Source organism: Biomphalaria glabrata, chromosome 7, assembly GCF_947242115.1.
Source record: "Biomphalaria glabrata chromosome 7, xgBioGlab47.1, whole genome shotgun sequence".
Taxonomy (NCBI): domain Eukaryota; kingdom Metazoa; phylum Mollusca; class Gastropoda; family Planorbidae; genus Biomphalaria; species Biomphalaria glabrata.
Genome location: NC_074717.1, coordinates 40,288,058 through 40,311,326, shown reverse-complemented (window position 1 = coordinate 40,311,326; position 23,269 = coordinate 40,288,058). Strand labels below are relative to the sequence as shown.

General features: G+C 37.4%; 1 protein-coding gene across 5 annotated transcripts in view; it reads left to right on the top strand.

Annotated features, from left to right (window-relative positions):
* Window positions 1-23,269, top strand: part of LOC106076801 (uncharacterized) — an 85,483-nt gene that overhangs the window by 26,913 nt on the left and 35,301 nt on the right. Inside the window, exon 1 of one of the 5 annotated variants that reach the window (XM_056035080.1) lies at window positions 4,813-5,090. The exons of 2 other annotated variants lie outside the window; for them this stretch is intronic. The gene's annotated coding sequence lies outside the window, so the exon portion shown is untranslated. Of the gene's footprint in view, window positions 1-4,812; window positions 5,091-16,570; window positions 16,776-17,129; window positions 17,341-23,269 lie in introns of those variants that run through there. 2 more of the 5 variants (XM_056035078.1, XM_056035079.1) reach the window with 2 other exon arrangements.

The window sequence follows — 23,269 nt, the reverse complement described above, 5'->3', positions numbered from 1 at the left end:
GTAAACTAGGAATTTCAAATTCAACATTTGCCTTCCGATGTCTATGTAAACTAGGAATTTCAAATTCAACATTTGCTTGGATCTCAGCTGTGTTGTCTTTACAGACACCTCCTCCAATATACCCCCCCCCATGCCCATATAAAGATTGGACCAGAGCGGATTCAGAATGCTATATTAGCGGGAAAACCCGCTGTAGAAATAATAATAAGCAGCTGTAGACCTGTGACGTGGCAACGAGCTATTGGTCTAAACTGGCCACAGGTTGTGACGTTGCAGATCAGTGTCCAGGCCTTCTATAACGGATGGTCTCGACTGGGGACGGGCAAGTCTGTAAGCGTTGTGGTACAACCCTTCTATATGGATCTGAGACATGGATACTATACAGAAAGCAACTAAAACTACTTGGGCGCTTTCCCCAAAGAGGCTTGCGCCCCATCATAGACATACGGTGGCAAGACCGCACGTCCTTGCGAACGCCGGTATGGATAGTATTGAGGGACTTCTTATGGTCCGACAGTTACGCTTGGCAGGTATGCCCATAGGCAGTCTTTTTTGGTGAACTAAAAGGTGTTCGACGTAATAGAGGCGCCCCGCGAAAACTCTTCAAAGACCAGCTTAGGCGCCAACTTGCCTTAGCAGACACAGAAGAGAGCACCTGCTTACATGCGGCCTCAGAACAAGACAGCTGGAGGTCACTCACAAAGGCCGCGGGATACTCATTTGAGACCAAAAGGAAATCAGCTGTCGAGGACAGACGCAGACGTCGAAAAGAAAATCGAAATCGACCACCTGCGAACAATGATTATGCTTGCCCTGGATGTGGCAAAATATGGGACTAGAAGACAAGCCTTATTGTTATTATTACAGTATATATATAGCCTACTTTTGCGATCCTATAAGCCCAGATATGACAAGCACTTTATACCTCGCGTAAAACTTAAGCCGATTCTGCCCCTGCCACTTCAGGATTGAATGTGCCATGGCACGCGGTGATGTAATCAGAAGCACAACCCAGTGCTGATCAATAAGCGAAATAACTCACCATACAGCAACGATCATTGGTAAGTCGTGTCGCCTCATTGATCACCTGCTAGTCTCGCCGCACTGGTTTAAAATCATCAATCCGAGTTCGAGTCTACGTCTGCTAAGTGACCCACATTCACGAAAACGTCCTTGACTTTCAAGACACGTGACAGTTGCATCTATTAGTGAAGATTTTCATACATGGCGGATAAACTACAAAGAGTCAGCTTTTTTTTTTGGTGTTTCCGCTGTACAAAGTAAAAGAAGTGATGATAAACTAGGTTGTTTTTTTTTAAAAGGTATGTAATAATTTTTTGAACATTTTTAGAAGTGCAGAATCAAATGTTCTGAGCTCTTGAATGTAACGCAGCAATAATTTCAATGTGGAGGAACCATGACACTTTCATTCTATAACTTCAAAACGCATTGACAAACAAATGAGCAAGTGACGAGCGGTAAAAAAAGTCAAGTTCCCCTTACAGACCTTGCGATGTCAAGGTCATCTGCTTCTTTGACCCACATTCTAAGACTTCAACATATCTTTACAAACAAATGGGCAACTAACTAGCGGTAAAAAAGTACAAGTAAAGTTCCCCCTTTCAGACCTTGCGATATGTTGGGCAGATGCTGTAAAGGTCATCTGTTTCTTTGGCCAACGGTTAACTAGCAGGGAATCATGTGGCTAGCACAACGTCCAACCGCCTTTACTTTCCCCAACCAAAGTCAGGTACCCATTAGAGTTGGGTGGACGTATTTAAAAGCCAACTAGCGGTAATAATGGAGATTTGATACGCTAATACGCATTCAGACCTTGTTGAACTATAAATCAATTCTTTTTTTTTATTTAGTTGGCAACGGTGGTTTAGCGTCCTTGACATTGTTGAGTTGATCGTGAAAATGTCTTATAGATCTAGATCAGTGATGCCCAAACGACAGCCCGTGGACAAAAAACCGGCCCCTGACGTGGTGCTAAAGAACAGAGGCACAGAAATATGATACACAGGACTCGACGTTTTTGTTTATTAGCGATGATACGACACAAACACGCGTGTCAGAAATGTTTCTAGCCCCCTAGACAGAACGAACTTGGAGATACCTGATGTCGTCTTAATCTATTGTTTTCATTTGGGAATTGAATGGAGCCTTGCCATGGTTCCTGCCTATCGAAAGTTCCCCTTTCAGACCTTGTGGTCTATATGGTTAAATAGGGCAGATGATGTAAAGGTAATCTGTTTCTGTGGCCTACGGTTAACGAGGGTGTCATGTGGCCAGCACAACGACCAACCGACTTTACTTTTCCCCAACTAATGTCAGGTACCCATTAGAGCTGGGTGGACTCAGGGGCGCCCGAAGATCCCGAAATTAAAAATCCCAGTCTTCACCAGGATTCGAACCCGGGACCCCCCGGTTCGGAAGCTTAGCGCTTTACCGCTCAGCCACCACGCCTCCTGCATATCTATGCTGGCCTTTATTTCACCATAAGCTCATTCGCCATGTTTTCTTTTTAAAAACGTTCTATGTTTTAAGTGTTTCCTAGCTCAACCCTCCCGCAGGACGACGGGGGATGGCAGCGGGCTGGGTTCGAACTCGAGTCACTTCGAGACCACCGAACGACAGTCCAGAGCGCATACCACACGACCAGGCAGACATCCCAATTTGTCCAGTGTTCCCTTGTATTCTAGTGCTGCTTTTATTTCTGACATATTTTAGTCCAAAATGTGTGTTTAAATATTATGTGTGTGTGTGTGCCTGCGCATTGACTGAAACTATGACTAAGACATACAAGTGAATGGACCATAGCGTATAGAGCAAGCAAAAAGCATGAAATTGCGCTAAACTAAAACAATTGGTAAAAATATGTCCACACGCACAGATCTATTGTTGTTGGTCTAGAACTCTAGATGTATTACACATTAAGTTACATCCAAACTAATTGTTGCAATTTCATTTAATAGCAGCTTTTTTTTCAAAAAGGATTTTTTATATTTTACATTTTATGTTTTATATTTTATGTTTTATATTTGACTTGTTTGTTTATTGTAGAGGACTTAGAAGGAACGCCTGTACTTTATTAAATAATATTTCAAACCTTATTCTATTTGGTGTGTCGAGTTAATAACATACTCCTACAAAGTGTGGTTCGTTTAATCTCAGGAGCTAGTCTATATCTCAACACTGACCTACACAACGCTCTGTACTAAGCCTCATAATTGTAGGCCTATCCATATTGTTTTCGTTTGGTGGAAAGAGGGCGCGCTTTTCCCCCACTGCGCTACAGACTGCTTATCGCTGATGGCTTAATGGAGCTGTCCGTCAGCGCTATGTTGAGATCTGTCTCTTGTTAATTTGATTCATTGACATTCTCGGCATGCTGGGGCATGATTGAGCCTTGCGTTTGATTCGTACATTATTTTGATATAAACAAAAATATATATATAAATAAATCAGGAGACACCATAATTACCATGTCACTGATGGCGCTAACACCAAGGCCATCAGAACTAATTGAAACAAAGACGGACTTTTTCACAGCTCAACTTGATCTACGCATGCCCATTAAGTCGAAAGAAATGCAAGAACTTAATTAAGGCAGCATTCATGTATTTTTTGTCATTCAAAATTATAGAGAAAAAAAATGTCCCATGATTTTCTCGTTATTGGCTATCAAAATTATGACAATGCTGTATTATAGCTTAGAATTATTGATTCAAGTTTTGACTTTTGTATTTAAACATGTGCTGTCGATATTTTGACCAGCTTCCACCTTTTGACAATGAAGAAGGTGTAAGCTTGTAGTAGGAAAAAGAAATCTGCTTATCTCAGTAAAAGTTAGGATGTCTGACTGGGAAGCAGGGGACAAGATATTCTGAGCTTGCGCAGTGAGCATTGCTCCAAGATTGGATGCTTTGTTGTAAAAATTAAATTATCATTTTTTTTAGCTATTGAAATGACAAAATATTTGTATTTTATTCAATTTATGAGAAAAAAATGTTTAAGGTCTATAAGGGCCACTGCTTTGAGTGAAAACTGTTTTTTACAAGCTTGTATCAATTCTGTCTGTCTGGTCACGTTATTTCTTCCACACCCAATATCGGATCGAGCTGAAATTCTGCACAATTATTTCTTTTACATGACAACACAAACAACAATTTAAAAATTAACTCTTTCTCTCCGTAATTATTTACCACATTCTGGTGGAATCAACGTTGGCATCGTCAGTTAGGAGAGAAAGAGTTAACCAATTAGTTAATTAACTATTGGTAATAATTATTTTGTTTATTATCTCGAACAAGGACAAGAAATTGTAATTGACAGAAGTGGTGGTATAAGCTGAGTTACTCCTCTTCATAGGTCGTCGTCTGAGTCTTAGTGAACACAAAATATGACAAGATATAAGCGGTCATCATCGAACCACGATTGACACAAACTATATTCCTATATAAGTTATTTACAACTTTTCATTCTACAAACAACAATGGGGAATAATTCAATGAAAAATTGGTAAATGTCTAATATGAATTTATACCTACAATGCTAATACAAACTCTTTTATGATCATTGTAAAATAAATGGAATGTCTTTACACCCCTTTTGCCACTTTGAGGATCGCTGCTCTTGGCTATAATGACATTGTGAGTACAATAACAAAAGCATTGTCTCGCAGGAAAATCCAAGATCGATTTTTTGCTTAACAAAGGCGGGAAAAATAACAATACCCCGTTCCGCTAGTCGTCTGTGTTTCAATTGATACTGAACTCTTCATGTCTGGAGGAACCAAAGCATATGTCAGGCTAAAGACACGCGGTAGAGATCTCAAGATGTCGCAGTGTTGGCCTGTCTAAAGTTGCAGACGGAATGACCGCGCTTGGGTAGCAGGTGAAATGGACTTTCTCGAGTAACACTTCCTCTGGTAGGAGATGGAATCATGTTATTCTCGGTGGCAGTCTCGTTATAAACATCCTTATAGTATTTGGCCAATTATTGTTTCAAACTTTGGACAGTGATATGGATTTGAAAAAAAAAAAACTACTTACAGGACTTATTGGACTTTGTTGTTTGGTTGTATTGTAAGTATTTACACTAGTCTAAGAATATGTGTGCTGGTAGGTAAAGCGTTGGTCTAGCTAGACATAGAAGGTAGATCCAGAGGCGGACTTGGGGGTGGCGAGTGGGCCAATATTCCTAGGCCACGCGCCAGAGAGGGACCTCACTTTGCTTTGTGTTGTGGTATAGGTCAATATTGTTAGCAATTAGGAATCATTATAATAATGGTTAAGTCCCTTTCAACTTTCTCTCTTTCTCTCTCTTCCTTCTCCTCCTCTCTCTCTCTCTCCCTCTCTCTCTTCCTTCTCCCCCCCCTCTCTCTCCCTCCCTAAAGTACACCCACGTACATGATTTCATTTCCTGTTGAACTCTTTCATTGGGTGAAGGGTATAAAGCGGACCTGAACGTCTTTCCATGTCACGTTGACCTCTATTGTAGTTATTACACAATTGAATATTTCTATATCAACCCCAACACACACACACACACAAACATTCACCCAGTAGTCAAGGGCTTCTCATTTGTCGAGGGACGTTTTACTGTCTCCAAAATTATTCATTGAAAGGTGATTATTTCCATTTTTAAGACTCTAAAAGAGACATGACAAAGAAAACGTATTGTACTTTTGTTGCGTGTTCACTTGGTCCCCCCTCTCTCAGTTCTAAGTTCTAACCACCACCACCACCACCCTCCTTGAAACAAAGACAGTAGTTCTTTGTTCTTTTTTATGAAAGCAGTTTCATGATGTTTTTTTTAAATTCCATTTTAAGATTGTGATACACAACATCAGCGCTGCCGAGACAAAGTAAAGAAGATGACTAGCGAAAAAGAAATACTACTACTTAATTCTAAATCTTGATTCGTGTTATTTGTTTGTAATCATTCGAAAGCCTTCCTGGCCTTGTTGCCAGGCACGCGCAACTCGGCTTTGTAACTAGGGCTTACAAGGGAGATGACTAGAAAGTTGATGGATTTATTTCCGGTCAAACCGAGAAGACATGAGTACTTGGCTTGAACTCATTGCTGATGTTCTGACTGACATCAGGTTAAGACAATAAAAAACGGGAGACTGCGGAGGTGGATGTGTGCTAAGCTTTGGAATAACCACGTAATCCCCTAGTCGTGGTTAAACAATTAAATACAAGCCTTAACAAAACATCTATGAACCGACTGAGTCTGGCCTTAGCACTTCATTACGTGTCTATATAGTTGCTATATATTAAATATGCTTGTACGAGGGTAGATCGGCCTAAGTGGCCATGTCGGAATATAAGTGGAGGGAGGGCTTGATTGATTATCACATAGTTGGCAATTATTTAAGGGGACTAAACCCAACAAAGTTAGCCATATCTGTGAATACTAAAATATTAGTTTCCCTTGTTGCTATTAAACAAAACTATGAATTACCAGTAATTAATTGTCTTTTTTTTTAAATTTAATTGATTTATGTCTTATCTATGTCAATGAATAATTGTGCGAAGTTTCAACTTGATCCGAGAATGCGTAAGAGATGTACACACTTTTAACAAGTGTGAGTTGATATAAGCTTTGTAAAAAAAACTCGAATCCTGCCCTCTTCAGTTCACTTCCTGAAGGAGGGACTTATGGGTCTGAACTATGACGTAATAATTGTTGTCTCTGATAGAACGTCCAAACTGTATAAAACATCAAATATTTTGCGACTATCACCAGAATTATAAAAATGTAAATAATACTTTAAAAAATAGTAATACTGGAAGCGGAAACGCCTTCATCTTACCCATAATTCTCCAATAGCCATCGCTGACCACTAATGGCTTGAGGGTAACTTTAATTTACTTCGGCTTTCCGAGGCTTTCTGAAAGTACTAGTTTATTGACCATGTCATTTCTGGGAGACCCTAATTTAGGTCACATCCAACTAGCCATACCAGGCGAGAGGAGACAAAAAAAAAAGGAACAAAAATAATATCTTGGTCAAGTTGACCACACTGTGGCATTCTGGTTTCATCGTCCACACAGTGTCGCTAAGCGGATTCACGAGGATTATCCCACGTGACATTTATTTCCTTTTCTTTGCGTGAAACGTCACACCGGGAGAGTGCTGAGATAGAGATTTGGTGTGTATGATTATTTTTGTAATGTTTAGTTATTAGCAATAATGTAAAACAGGTCGTGAATCAAGAAGGTGAGTTGAGGACAGATTCACTTCTTTCCTGGCCTCCAGTTTACACTAAAAGCGTAAATAATATTGTTTTTGTTAACTCTTTCACTCCGAATCGACGATACCATCGTTGATTTGACCTCATTAAAGTAAATTAATATTTAATTTTAAAAACTTGTCTTTATGTTATATAGAAGGAGCATGCATTGCCCTTTAACCCTATACCAAATAAAACATTTTCTGATCACAACAAGCAAAGTTATTGAAGCTTAATCATAATACGGTAGTGAAATACTAATGAGCAAAATGAAGAATTCTGTCTGAATGTGAAAAAAGAAATACGGAGGGAAAGAGTTAATACCTTGGTGATAATCGTTTCGCTAATACGCTTTAATCCTAGCGCCTCCATTCTTCCACTAATCTGAAGTGAGCAAGCGACTTGATTTGTTGTTCATATCACCTTCTTGATTAGTGATAGGGCCTGAGGGTATCAACTTAGCTCATATTTCGAAAGAATTTTTAAAACCACCTTTTTTTTTTTTTTACTATTGACACAATCTTTCATAAAATATTCAGCAATATATAATGTAATGTAAGTAATACGTAAAACATGAAAATATTCGCCGGATGGAAGACAATCGCATCCCAAAAAATCATTCTCTACGGGCGACTCGAGTTTGGCTCAAGAAAAACTGGTCGCCCCCATCTCCGTAACGTGGATGTAGTAAAGCGTGACCTAAAAAAGTGAACATTGAAACTGACCACTGGGAAGACACAGCACTAGATGGAGAGAAACGCTGACCAAGAAAGCTATGTATGGACAGTGATAAAACTTGTGCCTCAGCTCTGGAAGAAAAGCGTGCCATACGAAAAATGGCTGACCACCAAAGCAAAAGCCACCTTTAAACCTGCGATATATGTGGACGGGAGTGTCTCTCCAAAGTAGGGCTCCACAGCCACATGAAAAAGTGTTCGAGACGAACCAAATAGTCGTTCTACGACTGAAGGAGGCCAATATAAAACACTAAACCATAACCTATAAATACAAAAACACAACCTATAACATACTCAAAAAGACACAAAAAATAAGGCAAATTTCTTATTCCACATGCTAGGACAAATTCGTACAAGTGCTTCTCCTTCTCTAGAGCCATTTGATCATGGGACGTATTGCTGAATCCACCAATGACTTAGCAAAGTTTAAGACTATAATTAACATGCACGACTAGATTAATGCATGGATACACAAAGAATAATTATCTTCTCGTTTGAAGACGGGTCTATAATTTATTCACTAAGAAAAATACTTAAGTCTGCAATACATCTTTTATTATTGAGCCACATATTACCGTCAAAATAATTACATTTTGTAATAGCTTCGCAACATTGATTATATTTCTGTAGCACAACTTAACATTAACATTGGCTAAATTTCAGTTACATTGGCTAAATTTCAGTTACATTGGCTACATTTATGTTACATTGGCAACATTTATATAACATTTCTGTTACAATTGGCAACATTCTTATAAAATTTGCTACATTTCTGTTACATTGGCAACATTTTATAACATTGGCTACATTTCTGTTACATTGGCAACATTCATATAACATTGGCTACATTTCTGTTACATTGGCAACATTCATATAACATTGGCTACATTTCTGTTACATTGACAACATTCTTATAACTTTTGGCTACATTTCTGTTACATTGGCAACATTCTTATAACATTAGCTACATTTTGTATGGCACTGGCTACATTTTGTAAAGCTAATGATTGATGTTACAATACTGAAAAGCTGATGACTGGCTGAGACCATAAGTTAATTAAAATGCTGTTGGCGCTACAGCGTTGTCAAAGAGATTGAACGTTTCTCGGGGGGTTACTGAAAAGGAGCAAATTCAGGCTCGTGAGCAGTATTCCCGACGCCAGGTATTCCCTGACTCTGTGGGATGTAGTTCGTACAGACTTCTCGGCATAAACTCGGATTCACGTTAATCTCGTGACAGATATGAGAGGTCACCGGGTCATGTAACATCTGGTGCATTAGTAATTAGTCCTATAGTCCGCGCTCAGACACCATGAGGTGGGGGGGGGGGGGGAGGACTTAAGGCAAATGGAACGTATTAGAAATGTATTTAGAAATTAATATTGATAGTTACTTGAATTTTTTCTGGTACCGCTACTGTTACAGAATGTTTACATTACAGAATGCGGTGTCTGAGTAGAAGAGTGCGTAATTCGAATTCAAATCTAGTTAGAAACCAAGTTTTTAACTGGATAAAACGGCGTCCAGCCGTCTGTAATGGGGTTTTGTATAGCGGACTTCTACTGGGTAGTGTTAAGGCGATTTGTCGTTGTCTTGACCACTTGAGATTCTCGCAAAACATTTCACAGAAAGAGTTGCACTTAACTCATGGAGCTCTGCTCTAATTTAAAACAATACTGTATAAAAGTATTATTCATATATTTAAAACCGTATTTTTATTGATCGAGTTTGAGTTTTATAATTGGGGGAAAAAATCACCTCTACAGCATGTTAATACAAAAGTAGTAACACCTTCATATCAGATGAAAATGGCGATGTACACTTCACATCTTAGCCACTTTCGCTTCCAAGAAGGTTTTAGGATTTTAATATTTTTCTTTTTCATGATGATTTTTTGTTTTAATTACTTTTCGTTCCTAACTGGTTAGTGGTATGGGCTACCGATGAAAGCTCTCCATAGTTCTGTCATAATAATAATAATAGAGGGTGGTACTGATGCAGACCTGTCACATCACCAGAAAATTTCTCAGTGGACACTGATAAAGGGACTACGATGAAATTTGTTTCTCTTTAGCGAAACTCGACCCTGGTAATGCATCAGGAATAAATGAAAAGAATACAGTAGGATCAATGAATGTAAACTAGAACAGGTGAAGGGGAAGTGGTGGGTGGGGGAATGGGTAGTCGTCCTGCTAATGACAGGGCTGGTCATTAAATATTTTATTTACTGAAGTAAGTTTCATTGATTTTTTTTTAAACATTAGAAATCCGTTTAGATGTTTTAGAAACACAGCTCTTACCCTACCACGTGACCTCTATCTATCTATCTATCTATCTATCTATCTATCTATCTATCTATCTATCTATCTAGGTGTCTGTCTGTTTATCTATCTATCTAACCGATCTATCTGTCTATCTTTCAATCTCTCTGTCTGTCTATGTGTCTATCTAACTGACTATCTTCTGTCTCCCTCTGACTACATCCTCTCTTCTCTCTGTAACTCACTCATTGATATGCTTTTCAATTAGATGTGTGCCCCAAGCCCAACACGTCTTCCTCCCTAGGTCTCCAATATCAGTCACACACACATGTGTGCTACTCACTAGAACAAAGCAATCCAAGGGACACAACTTTGGGTTGTGGTTAAGTTATCTATGATAGGTCACTGTCAACCAGGTCTTGACAAATAAATCAATTTTTTGTCAATGACATCTTGTTCTTTTCTGCTCTACATCTTGTTTATCTTATCTATTTATTAGGGGCACTTTTTTAAAAAAGAAATGTCTGCCTGAGTGTTTCTGTGTTTTAAAATAGGGTACGTTATGTGTATTTGTAGTAAGCTGAACAACATTCTTTTCATTTTTGTATCGAAACATACAATTATGCATTTAAGATAAAAGTAGATCTGTAAACAGACCGAAGTAGATCTGTAAACAGACCGAAGTAGATCTGTAAACAGACCGAAGTAGATCTGTAAACAGACCGAAGGATGGCTGCCTGGTCGTGAGGTTTGCGCGCTGGACTGTCGTTCGGATTTATCGATGGTCGAGGGTTCAAATCCTGCCCGCTCCCATCCCCCGTCGTCCTGGACTAGGAAGTAAACTATCTTCAACTCTGAAGGAACATCCGAAACATGTAAAACATTTTACAAACAAACAAGTAGATCTGTAAACAGACCGAAGTAGATCTGTAAACAGACCGTTCTCCAAGACTTAGAATACAATGAAAAGAAGAAAAATTGTAACCCCAAAAATTTCTCGTAGTTTTTATGATTTGAATGTTGATCATTATCTAGAGTTACAACCAAACATGGACAGACATTTTAAAAAGTTTAAACAAAAAAACAAACTTTTCTACAATTTGTGGAAATGTTGATTGGATATTTTTATAAGGAGATTAGGAGATAGAACTATAGGATTAGACATTATTGGAATCATTTTATTTTGTTTTTAAATTATTATTTTTTAAATCTCGTATCAGTTGCTGATAAAATAAATGATTTGAATTTGGGTTCAGAGTAAAGCATTTCCATCCAAATAAGTTTTCTTGCTTCTCTCTCTCTCTTTCTCTCTCTCTCTCTCTCTCTCTCTCTCACACACACACACACACTCTGTCTCATTTTTCTGACCTTATTTATCCTTTACTCACCCATTTTCTCTCTTCCATATATTCCTTCCTATTTCTTTCCCAGACCTTCTCAGTTTGGTATGTCCAGAGAGCGCCCTACTTGTAAAGGTCAGTCGTGTCGCTCCAAGACATTGAACAGAAATTAGCTTCTCTCTGTGGTAACGTTCAGTTTCGTAGAGGAGTCTCTTTAATACAAACAAGTTGCAGCATTAGTATTATTTTAATGTTTTTGGTAGAGCGCGCCTTTGCGTTCCTGGTCTCTTTTGTGGACTGGTAGGAGGTTATCTGGGAGAAGGTTTTTGTGTTGCCATTTGGTGCTCAGCAAACTCTGAAGTTTTCAATAAGTTTCATCGTGGGGGGGAATAGCGAATATGACGAAGAAAACACATTTCAAAGTCTAACATTACAAACTATAAATCAAACTAGTCGACCAGCACTTTCATAGGCCCCACGCTAATTCTAGGTGCAAATTATTAAATTAAACTATTTTATAACTTATAACAGGTTTTCCGCGGCCGCCTGATTTACCAGGAGCTCCTGGAAATCTCCTGAAATTGCAAAATATACAAAAAAAAAAAGGCCGTGAAATCTCCGGAAATTATTAAAATCTGTTGAAAACTCATAAAAATCTCCTGAAATATAGACAAAATTGTAATTTTATGGTGTCATTCAATATGGAAAACGCCAATCCTACGCGCGATTAAAAAAATGGCATTATTTATATACACGTAATTGTGGAATCTGGCGAAAGAAGCTTCTCGCTCCTCAAACTAATGAAGAATTACTTGAGGTCAAAAATTCTCGAAGATAGATTGAAACATTAGGTAATTCTTGTTACTGTAGGAAACAGAATTTTTTTGATATACTATATGATTTCGCTACACGAAAGGCTCGTAAAGTAATTCTGTACGTTGTAAAGAATGAATAAAAAGTCAAAAACGAATTTATTTTCTAATAAAAACTCTTAATTTTCACTTATTATCCGTATCCCTACTAAAACTGGGCCCTGCGCAATACGTTTCGCAAAGAGCCCCGCAATGGTAAAGTCTGGCCCTGCTATTTAGTGACGGGTGAATACAGAGAAAATTACTTGATCTCCCCCCCCCACCCCGCCCTCTTTTTTTTTTTCGCCGCATAAGTTAAGTGGGCTAACTCTAGTCCGACTTGCAGAAATAAAAGAGTTATCTTTCCATGATTTGTTGGTTGTGTCAGGCTTGGTTGGGCCATGAAGAGAATTATATATATAGAGAGAGATTGGCGTGTGGTGGAGTTAATCAACAGGAGCATAGCTAGGCGATACTTCACAAAATTTAATCTGTAAAAAACAAAAACGTAAGATCACCTTTTAATTAATTACGTGTATTTTTTTTTTCAATAGAGATCGAAGGATTTTAAATTTTACTATTTGATTAATTTAACATTATCATCATCATCTTCAAACTCCTTTTGAGTGAGGGGTTCAAATCTTCTCTTGCAAAAACCCTGGATAGAAACCCCGATGTTTTGCATGTCACCTTACACTTACAGGTCGCGAAGTTGCGTTTGCCCAGACTTAACATCAGATTGCAATATAATTTAATACGACCAGAACAGGGACGTTTAATGTTTCATTCTCAATAGATAAGCAGGTCACTTCTGCTGGATGGAGCTAAATTTAGCTCCCCGTAAAGTAAAAACCTTTGTGAAGATTGCCGGGAAGATGGGAGGTCATTTCTCCAGAGCACGTGAAACGTCCAGGAGTGGTCAGCGTGAAAATGTTGTGTGTTTTTTTCTGCTTAATTTGTAATAATTGAGAACATAGCATTGTGTAAGACACACAATCTTATAGTTTGTTACAATCACTTTACTGAGTTCATATAATTATTGCTATGACAAGTAAGTTAATTTTATTATATCTTTTTTTATACTCCGTTATATATTTATACCTTTATAATACTTTATTCCTTCAAAATTATATACTATACCTTTGTATCTCTATACCTTTATACCATTATACTTTTAAATCTGTATACCTTTATATGTTAATAAAATTAAGCATGACATAAATTTCAATTGTTGTATTAGAAAACCTAAAAAGGTCGCTGTTATGGTCTAATGAAGGCGCTGTGGCTGAGTGTTAAGCGCTTGGTTTCCGAGCCTGGGGTCGTGAGTTCGAATCTCGGTGAAGACTGGGATTTTGAATACACCCAACTCTATTGGGTACCTTACGTAAGTTTGGGAAAGAAAAGGCGGTTGGTCGTTGTGCTGGTCACATGACACCCTGCTTGTTAAGCGCTAGCCAAAAGAAACAGATAACCTTAGCCTCCTCTCCCTTATAGATCGCAAAGTCCATAAAAAGGGGGAAACTTTTACTCTGTTGTTTGGGACATTTGATTCTTGTTCACATTATTGATAAGTATAAATGGAAGAAGGAAACTATTGACTATATACTGCCAGATCGACATGGTTTAATATTGTGTTTGCACAACAGAAATGAAAATGCACTATGATATCAGTCAGAAGAATAAATGTCTTTATGCAGAAGTTCCTGAACATCTCATTATTGTGACAAGCCCTACCAAATATTTAGTGCGGTTCTAACATTTACCCTGTATAGGATACATGCATTTCTCCTCACTTCCACATTTGTATTCATTCACGTAAACGCCTTTTCACTATAGCTGAACGTAAATATATATTACAAGTACCACACTGCAGTCTATCACATAGTAGTTCACTGTGAGACTAGACACCCTGGGGAAATAACTCTACTTCTATAGCTGTAATATATGGGGAGACAACTGTATTGTAGTTCTAAAAAATAGTGTGAACTGGCGGAGCGAATGATATAGTCTACTAGAACAAAGAAACCTATCAAGACTAAGATCATTGACGATTTGGTAAGAACACAAACAGACCATTCATAAAGTAAATGAAAACAAAGATGTCCTGTCCATTTGCTTCAATGCGATACAAAAATCCCTTCATTAATGACTTTATATATTCATTGTACATTATTATATGTATAGTAATTTCAACCTATTCTACTCATTGTAATTTTACAAGCTGAACACTTTTTAACGCAGCGGTTCTCAATCAGAATCATTACATAACTACACCCTACAATCCCCCACTCTGCCGCGACCTCCCCCCCCCACACACACACACATACAGCAATAGAAGAGTAGACATTACTAGACAATACCAATCCATATTTTCGATGGTCTTAGGCGACCCCTGGCAAATGGTCAATCGACACCCAAGGGGGGTCGCGACCCACAGGTTGAGAACCCCTGTTCTAACGTCTTAACGTTGATAATACTTACAACCAGAACGTTGAAAGATGGTAGAAGGCAGGTTTCGAATCCAGGACTCCAGAGCGGATACCACGTGACCAGTGGGAGTGTGTTGGTGAACCGAGATTTAAAAAAAAAAAAGGGGGGGGGTGGATACCAAAAAGTAGAAAAGGTTGCAACTCGCTGTTGTAGAGTAATTCTTAGTCTTTCGTAGTTAAAGCCAAGCATCTAGGGGTATTATATTTGCGCACTTAATTTGGCGAAGGAAGTCACTGTTAACAGAGGACGTTATTGCTTCTGTCGCCTTTGCTGTGGGTGTTTCTTGTGTGGCCTTTTTGCCGCTCTCAATTATTGGAGACTCAGGCTTTGGACTTCGTGTCAAAGTCGAGCTTGTTCTGGGCGTAATGAAATATGTTGAGTTTGTCGTGGGCAGTTTGAGCCTTTATTGTATCTCCATCATTGTAACCAAGGTACGCTTTCCTGTGCTATTTGTTCTTTATTTATGTGTGCATATTAGAAGGAATACTTAAGATATAATAGTGAGTATTTACCTTCGATAATTATTATAGTATAATTACTATTCAATAACCATTGCTAATATCATCTCATTAAATGATTTGTTAAGTAACGCTGGTTGTTCAGTGCTATAAATGTGTGACTTGTTTCGATCTAATTGAAGACGAGCCAAGGCTTTAAAATTACAACCCTGACACTTAGTACACAGTAATCAGTGATAAAAGTGCTATACAGCGTCTTAGTAAACAGTAATCAGTGCTAAAAGTGCTATAGTGCTATACAGCGTCTAAGTACACAGTAATCAGTGCTAAAGTGCTATACAGCTTCTTCGTACACAGTAATCAGTGCTACAGTGCTATACAGCGTGTTAGTACACAGTAATCAGTGCTAAAAGTGCTATACAGCGTCTTAGTACACAATAATCAGTGCTAAAAGTGCTATACAGCGTCTTAGTACACAATAATCAGTGCTAAAAGTGCTTTAGCTATACAGCGTCTTAGTACACAGTAATCAGTGCTAAAAGTGGTATACAGTGTCTTAGTACACAGTAATCAGTGCTAAAAGTGCTATAGTGCTATACAGCGTCTAAGTACACAGTAATCAGTGCTAATGTGCTATATTGCTATACAGCTTCTTAGCACACAGTAATCAGTGCTACAGTGCTATACAGCGTATTAGTAGTAATCAGTGCTAAAAGTGCTATACAGCGTCTTAGTATACAGTAATCAGTGCTAAAAGTGCTATAGTGCTACACAGCGTCTTCCTGGTGCACGTTTAAATGTAGAACCTGGTTTGTTCTGATATAATCGTTTTCATTGTTGTCATTAGTAATCAGTAATTTAACACGAAAGAGGGGTGGGGTGGGATGTAGAGGAGAGAAGAGCCCTACAAACATGTGTTACATGTGTCCCATCAAGTCTCATGTGATCCCATTGCAGCAGTGGTAGAGGGTTGGAGGTTTGGTCACTGCAGTCTGATGCTAACCAATCAATATATCACATAGTTTAAAACACACCAAGTGAATTTAAAAAAAAAATAGTTTAAACGATAAAATGGCTGCTGATGCAGGGTTTTAACAAGAGGGAAATAAAAAAAAAAGAAAGGTCGGACTGGTTGGGAGTGTGTGTGAGAGAGGAGGGTGGGGGGCAGAGGAGTTGATCTTGTTCCTTTCAAGTTCGATGACAGCAAACATTTGGTGAAAGAGAGTCCAAAGTTTGCATCCTTTTGTGTGCCTGAGTAGTGAAGTGTTTTGTTTACCTTTCTTGTGCTCCTCGAAATTTTGCAACGCGAGATTTGAGACTCGAACTCTGTGATTTTATGCCAGATTTTCTTGAAAATAGTGGGCATTAAATGTCATAATAGTCACATGCCAGGTAATACGTTGCATTTCTTTATTTTGACTTTTAAAATCAAAACTGACGCGGAGATAGGTTTGAAGCAATGATAATTAACCTAGCTCGGCCCCGGACTGGGGGGCCCTATAAATTTACGAGACTGGTGTAACGGGCCAAAAAGCCGCCGGGTCCAACGGAACTGAGCCTTTACGACGTCTGTGTGTATTGTGGGACGGATTGGGCCCACGGATTTGGCCCGCAAGATGTACTTTAGGCATCAATGGGTTAAAGGACATACTATTACGATTTTATTTGGGGGGGGGGGGAGGATATGGGGGGGGGGCGAGCCCCAGGTTGTGGTGACAGCGATCAGGTTTGATCCACTGATTGGGCTAGTGGGAGATCCATTAAAACGAGCCGAACGTGGAAATGGTTTGGACGGGCTAAGCAGCTAGTATTGTGCGCTGCATTGTTTAGTTTAAAGCCATTAACTTGTCTGTTTTGGCTGAGGAAGGAAAGACTGGGACTTGACTCACGCGGCCAGTGTTTGCAAACATGTCTGCGCGGTGGTGAGCTTGCATTTCTTTACTCACGCTGGTATGAGGTAAGGCAGGACTATGTCTTAGGTACAATGTTTCATGTCTCTTAGAATACGTTTTGCGAGGGACGATGGGAGGTTGTTTTTTCTCTCATTCTCTACTTCTTTTTCTTCTCTGTTTCTACCGAGTCTCTTTCTCACTTCTCTTTCTATTTCTACCTTTTTTTTATAAATCTTCTCTTTTTTTTTCTCCCTCTTTCTTGCCATTTCTTTTCCTCTCTCTTTCTCGTGTCTCTCCTTTTTTTCTCTTTACTCTCTTTGGTTATCCATATCTCTCTGTCTCTCTAACTTCCTCCCTCTTTCCTTGTTACTTACTTTTTTTTTCATTTTGTTCTCTCTCTCTTTCTCTCTCTTTCACTTTCTTTCTCTTCTCTTCCAACTCTCTCCGAGATGAGTAGTTGAAAACTTTTTAAATAGGGAGTAGTAAGTTTGTTGTTTTTACTTGGTGGAGAGCTACTCAATTCTTTTAGGCTTTGAATATAAAAAAAAATGAAACTGTTAGAATATATTTCAAGCTTTTTTTCTTTCTTCTAGTCACGTAGTAAAAGTAAAAGTAAAGTTCCCCTTTCAGACCTTGTGGTGTATAGGGCAGATGGTGTAAAGGTCATCTGTTTCTAGTTACGTGATAGGTTTAAAATATTATATTACAGATACTCACACAAATACTAGGAATTTTTTACCTTACTGAAAATTCGGACAACATAATATCGCCAACGTCACTTTTATTCTAAAGAAAATATTTCTAGCATTTCGTAGAATCTGCGCTAAATGGCAAAGTCTGTTTCTCTTTCCCACAAGTCTACGGATGTTTAGCCAGATTTTTTCAAATCTTACTTCTTCGGCTTTAGGGAGATGTTTGAAGCTATTCACCAGGTTCATTTATCTTGTTGCCAAAAACTTTTTTTTTATATTGGAAGGGAGGAGGAAGGTATCTTTAAAAAAAAAGTTTCCTTTTCTCTTTTTGCACTAATATGTAAAGAACAGAATTATTATATTCAGCTGTATAGATATTCCAGACACAAATCAGAAATTTGACATATTGTCGGATCTACTCTAGCGTTAAATACTCAGAGTATTAGTATTTCTTGTGTATAAGCACAAAGACTAAGAGTTACCCATTGAAATGTGGAATCAAGAGACATTCACGTAGGCTTACTTGGCAGCTGTCCGCGGACTTCATTCCCCCTCTCCTTGTAGCCCATAAATGACGATGCCACTAGAATGAAAAACAATCGAATTGTAGTCCATTCTCGTGGTTAGGTAATGATCTGAAAGGGAAAGTTAACCAGTCACTGACCTCGTTTCTCCCATGGGATGAAACATCAACACAATCAATGACGCTGACTTAACGGTAAATGACTGCCCACCTATAACTACAAATTTCAAACCATCTGGTACAAAACAATTTTGAAAAGGAGATATCACAACTGAATATGATGATAGGTAAACTAAAGGCAAATAGCAAACCGAAAGATAATTGTATCACAAAAGAGATACAAGACACCGATAGCAAAGACAAACAGACACAAACACTCTTTTGTTCCCCTGGCAATCAAATCATTAAATAAGAACAATCTGGTATAAACCTTGTCACATGTAAATTATGAGTGAGTCTGGTGTGAATGTACACTTTGGTTTCTTATTGTTATAATGTTTTTTGTTTGGTGTAATACACAAATTGTAAGACAAATTTCCATACGGACATAAAGATTATTATTATTATTATATATTAGCGAAGCATTACATTTCATGTAAGCTGGATTGATGTTTTGTTGAGGTATTGCTGGTAACATCAACACGACGTCGTTTTGTTTCGCTGCAAAGTTAGGGAAGATAGAAACAGATTTGTCCTATTTTTAAGATATCCTCTTTTAGTTGTTTTTTTTTATTAGCGGCCCCCGAAAGGGAAAAGACGCTATTAGTTTTGTGTGGCCTGTCTGTCCGTGTCCGTTAAGATCTCGTAAACTAGAAAAGATAGTGAAAATCCGACATCACAATATTTTAGACCATTCAAAGTTCTGATGCAACTGCTACATTTTTCTTTTCTGAAAGCGAAAAATCTAATTTTTGAAATCACTTATGCAAGCAAAGAGACAACCATTTACCATATTTTGAACACATTTATGCAAATGGTTGTAAATTTTTTGTAAAATTTTTTTTTTTATATTTGTATTCTTAAGTTATGTAAGTTCTATTATACTAATACTATATTTACACACACAAAAATGTTTATTATTTTTTACACAGAAAAAAATTATTTAATATGCATATAAGTCAGACATAATTTAAAACAACAATTAATAAGTAGTTTTTCATATTATCACGTGAACTGTAGTGGTTTCTCCACCCTAGAACATCTAACCAAAGAAAAAAATATATTTTTTGTTCGGAAATGTTTTATTCTTGAGGAATAAGAGTTGGCCCTTTACAAAACAATTAGATCATTTAGAATTTAGATATTCATTATAAGACATAAGTTAGGCCAGATTCACATCTAACTTCACATTCACTTTCACCTATCTTTTGGTCTGCTGGACCGCTGGGGCACCACACGAGATCTGTTAACCTTTTTTTCTCCATTATTTTCTGTCATTTGTCTTTGATAGAATTTCATTCTGATAATATTGAAACCTGCCTTTTTACCTGCCTATGTGAACCAATTCGGGGGCCAATTTTCAGTTTGTGTTTCCAACTTTCCAACTTTCCACACAAACTGTCTTTGTAACCTTGTTTCATATATATATATATATATATATATATATATATATATATATATATATATATATATATATATATATATATATATATATATATATATATATATATATATATATATATATATATATATATATATATATATACCTTTCTTATAACATTCTTCTCTGTAATGGCATTATTATTTTTTTCTGTGATAGCAATACGCAATGTTTCTGTTGTAGAAATTTAAACGACACCTTAACATTTGGATGCAGATCAACCTTTTACATCAAAGACCATTTTATTAGGCAGTTTTAAAAGACCAGACATTCTTTAATAGTCTTGTGACCTTCTGATCTTTACATCATCTGCCGTATAGATCGCAAGGTCTGAAAGGGGAACTTTTAGTGTTACAGGGACTACAATGAATTGGATTTCCCTTTAACGAAGCACGAAGTGCCAAAGAATGGTAATTAACTTCTGTTCATAGCAATAAAAATAATAATAATAATAATAATAATAATAATAATAATAATAATAATAATTGAAGTAGACTAAAATAACAATATACCCCATTGTTATAAGCCCTTTACATTCCTAAGAAGATTCTCGTTGTTTGTCAGAGGGCGTACTGCTGCAGACCTTCCACATCACCAGAAAAGTTCCGCAGTGGACATTGATTTAGGGACTACGATGAATTGTGTTTCTTTTTATTGAAACTCGACCCTGACAGCGCCTGAGAACACGTACTCGTTCGTTTCTAACGTAATTGTAATAATAATTCTTTATTATCATTTAGGAAATTTGTCTTACGTTTGTACATTCTAAAAAGCAATACCCTAATAAAAACAAAGAAAGTATACGCCAGCACAGAAATATAGATCTACTTTCTGTCGCAGTTCTACTTCAACATCACGTATCAAGTCTTACATCAGGAAGTTGAATTGTAGTCCTTGATTTTATCGCTGAGGACACAAAGGAGTTCTCTTGTCACTTACTTTATTTGACCGGTGTCTTGAAACAGAGTCATCTCCCCTGCTGGGTAGAGGGCGCTACTTGTTACCAGTTTGGATAACTTTTAGGTTGGAATATCAATCCTACAAATCATCAGAGAAGTTGTCTTTCCACGTCCCAGCTGTTCACGTTATGGACTTCTCTTTGATTTCGCCCCCTGACTTGTTTGTGTTAGTGTGTACATACATGCGTGTGAGTGTGTATATACATGCGTGTGAGTGTGTACATACATGCGTGTGAGTGTGTACATACATGCGTGTGAGTGTGTACATACATGCGTGTGAGTGTGTACATACATGCGTGTGAGTGTGTAACAGACTGTTAAATGTAATTATGTAGTAGAGCTTATTAAAAGTAAAGCTCTTGTAAACGAATTAACGTAAAGTTCAACTCTTGTAAATTAACAAGCGAAGGATGGAAACGATGTCAAAGTGCTGATGCACTGATGTACTCTGGTGCTAAAGTAAATAAACATCCCTCAGACTGCATCTAATGTAAACTAACTAATGTTAAATGGAACTTAGATGTAGAATCCTTTTAAATTGTGTACCAAACAGTTTTCTACTAATGCCTGGGCCCAGTCAGATAAAACGTAATCCAAATATCAGTAAATCTGTCTCTAATTGTGTAGAGCTTTTAGGCGTCATTACGAGAGTACTCAAGGGGAGATAAATTTGATCAATTCCTCTTACTAGACAAAATAGCGTTGTGTTTTTTTTTTCCTTGATTTTAAAATCAATAGTTTTGTTATTTTTTTAAAGATTTATTTTCCTTGTTTTATATGTATTAAAAATTGTGGTGTGTTTTTAACCAGTTATATGTCTAACTACCTCCGCTATTTACATTATATATAATGAAAAGTAGACAGTATCAGAACATATGGTCTCATATGGATAACGTAACAACCTAATAAAATACTCACAAAGAAAATAGACATAAATTCACATTACCTATTCCGTATGCTTGGATGATTTGTAAATAATTTTTTAAAGCATTGGACGGGTTGCATGTATCAGCCAGGAAAACCAATGACTTTACCGAGTATAAGTCTCTAATTACCACGCATGACTAGACTAACATACGGATACACGCAGTAATTAATTATCTTCTACAATGAAGGAGCGTCTAAAATTACAATACCTCTATTCAAATGAGAACTTCATGGAACCTGGAAGGTGAAGGGTCGAACCTTTACGCTGATTTCAAAAACTGTTCTAATGATTTTTCTTTTAAATTTAACATTTCGTGTAGATCGCTGAGAAAAGTATTAGGCTACTAGTTCGTTGTTTCCATGGGGAAAACTCTAGTTTGACAGTTATAATTTTTCAAAGTAAAAAAAAAAAAAAGTTTAAATTTGGCTACAGAACTAGACCTAGATCTTGATATAACATTGGTTTTGAAAGGACTATGGCTTGGCGTTCTTGAAAGAGCTATCGCTTTTGGGAATTTCCGAATGTAAGGCTTTATTGAAAGTTTATTGATTCAAGAGTTTAATAACTTAATGTTCAGGAAAAGTTTGCGCACCGTCTGTTAAGTCTAGATCTAAAGGCCTAACAATGGAATATTATAAACTGTAGTAGATCTGTACATTCGCTTAACCAGGATTCTTTCTCTCGGGGGAGGATGGGGGCAGGGTAAAAAATGTTCCGTTTGTTTTTTTTTTTTTAAATCATTAGTTATTAACCCTAAAACACGTGTGGTAGTTAAGCCTCTAAACATTAGAATTGTAATTCAATTTTGTATGCACTCACTGTAAAACAGCTCAGCACTTTAAGGGTTAAGAGTAAAAACAATAGCTCTTATAAGTTGTATAAAGGTGGTATTGTCTTTTTTTTTTTATGAGTATTTTGTTATTCTTGTTTATAGGATAAGATTTGCATTATATGCTCACAACCAGGTAGCTCTAAGAGGCAGTTTTGTCATACTGATATACGGCACTGACACATTCTATAAGCTGTCAATCAATGGATAGTTCCTGTCTATGGAGTATTGCCAACTTCATTTTCGATCGACAATGATTCATTGATATGCACATTGAAGTATAAATTTTTGTTTCTCAAAAGTGTCCATTAAGTCAACGTTGCAATTTGTGTTTTGTAATTTAGGACTTACTTTACTTTTGACTAATTTAGGAAGAGATATTGGAGCTGAGCTCAATATCACCGACATGAGGTAATGTTTGTACCAGACGGCTGTAACCCTGACCTCGCCAAACGTTGCCCAC